This window comes from Nannospalax galili, unplaced genomic scaffold (assembly GCF_000622305.1).
Source record: "Nannospalax galili isolate Female #2095 unplaced genomic scaffold, S.galili_v1.0 scaffold924, whole genome shotgun sequence".
NCBI lineage: Eukaryota > Metazoa > Chordata > Mammalia > Rodentia > Spalacidae > Nannospalax > Nannospalax galili.
In genome coordinates this window covers 604,792-607,051 of record NW_008350467.1, presented here as the reverse complement: position 1 = coordinate 607,051, position 2,260 = coordinate 604,792, and positions in this window count along the sequence as shown.

Below are 2,260 nucleotides of genomic sequence, written 5' to 3'. Positions count from 1 at the left end.
TAATAGACTTCCTGGTAGGTATTTATGGGGATTGTGTGAAGTATTCTGTGCAAATTTTTAAAAAACTATTATTTTAATTTTATGTGTATGAGTATTTTGCCTGTAGGTAAGTGTACCACATGTGTGCAGTACCTGAGGAGGCCAGGAGTCAGGTCCCCTGGAACTAGAGATACAATGGTTGTTAGCCAGCACATGAGTGCTAGGAATGGAACCTGGGTCCTCTGGAAGAGCAGCCAGTGCTCTTAACATCTATCTGACTGTGCAAAATTCTCTGACAAGTGCCTTAAAACTGAGTAGACATTGGCAGAGCGCATCACAGCGTCAGCATATTCGTTTAGCATGTGTGAGGTCCTGGGTTCCATCCTGGCACAGGAAAAAAAAGACAAACTGGGGCAGGCCTGGAAATGATGGTAAAGATGATGATAGAGTTATAATTAATAAATAAAGTGACCTCTTTTTTTTTCCTACTCACTATCAGGAAGCGAAGCAACTCCTGGCTGAACTGTCCAAAGATCCCTGTCACCATAAATCACACCACACACCATTATCACCAGGTCAACCTGTTCAAATGCCTACTATGTGGGGGCCATTTAAGTTCTCTGAAAGAAGAATGTCATAGCCAGGTCAGTTCTGGCCCCTGAAGCCCAAGTCTCTCAACCTCTATCTAATTAAAAACGTGTATTAAGGGTGGGCTATAATTAGAACTGGGCTCACATGTTCTTAATTCCCAGTGAGGAACACACATTGCATTTCAGGTCTTCCACACTAGCCAGAACGTTCTGATGTGGGGTTTGGGTTCCTTAGCACAGTCATGTGATGGAGCTTTTGATGTGGTTTTCTGTTCCAGTAAGTTAAACTCTGGCATCTCAGAACAGGCCCAGCCTGCCAGGCTGAAGATGAATTCCGAGTGCAGATGAAGTCTGAGGCTGCATGCCTGCAGGCAGATGGAACCACAAACTGCCACAGGGTTGACTAGCTGGAGACTGTTCGGTGTGGCATGGCCCCACTTTGGGGATCTCCTAGTTGTTGCCATGCAGGGTGGTTATCTGAAGCAGTGCCTTCAAGAAGTCTGTGGTCTTTGACTTTTTCAATGGGAAAAGAAAAGGCCTCAGAGCCCTGAATGTTCCCGCTGGGGGACAACACTGCGGGGGGACTTCTGCTTCCGGGGGCTCTGGTGGTTATTCCTTCCATTAATAAGCGAGCCATGGCTGAAACAGAAGAATAGGCATTGTGGTAGATCTTAATAATGCTCACCAAGATCTGGATCTGTTCTCTTTCCAGGCAAATAAAAGATTTGCTTCTACAGTTTATGTGTAGTGTGTCCCCTAAAGGCTGCTCTGTTGAAGGCGTGGTCCCCAGGGTAAAGTGTTGAAAGGTGGTAGAATCCTTAAGAACTGGGAAGGTAATTAGAATATAGGGACATCATTCTCAGTAGACTGAGAGCCATCTTGTGGAACTACATTATGTTCCATAGGACTAGATTAGTTACCACCAGCACAGGCCACTCCGCATGCTTGGCCCTGTGTCTATTCCTCTACCATGTTCTAAACAGCCCTGCTGTTTGGACTTCCTAGCTACCGTAATAATGAACTGAATAAACTTTAAGTAATTTTATTATATTTTATTTGAGAAGCAGTTCTCTCTATCCACCACATGGGTCCTGGGGATATAGTTCAGATTGTCAGTCTTGGCAGTAGCCACCTTTACCCACCGAGGCATCTTACCAGCCCATTTTGTTGGCAACTGGAGAGATGGCTCAGTGGTTAAGAGCACTTGTTGCTGTTACAGAGGACCTGAGTTCAGATCTTAGCACCTACACTGTCTTAGTTTGTCTTTCCATTGCTATGACAAAACACTCTGACCAATACCAACTTGTGGAGGAAAGGGTTTATTTGTCTTACATCTCCCAGGTTGCAGTTCAACAGGGAGCCCAAGGTAGGAACTCAGGGCAGGAACTTGGAGGCAGGAGCTGGAGCACAGGCCATGGAGGAATGCTGCTTACTGGCTTGCTCCCCAGCCCCTGCTCAGCCTGCTTTCTTATCCAACACAGGCCCACCTGCCCAGGGGTGGCACCACCCACAGTGGGCTGGGCCCTCTCACATCACTCAACAATCAAGAAGATGCCCCATGGACATGGCCATAGGCCAGTCCAATGAAGGAAATCCCCCAATTGAGGCTCCCTCAACCCAGTTGTGTCAAGTCGACATCAAAGCTATCCCAGCACATACACCAAGCAGCTCATAACTACCTGTAAGTCCAG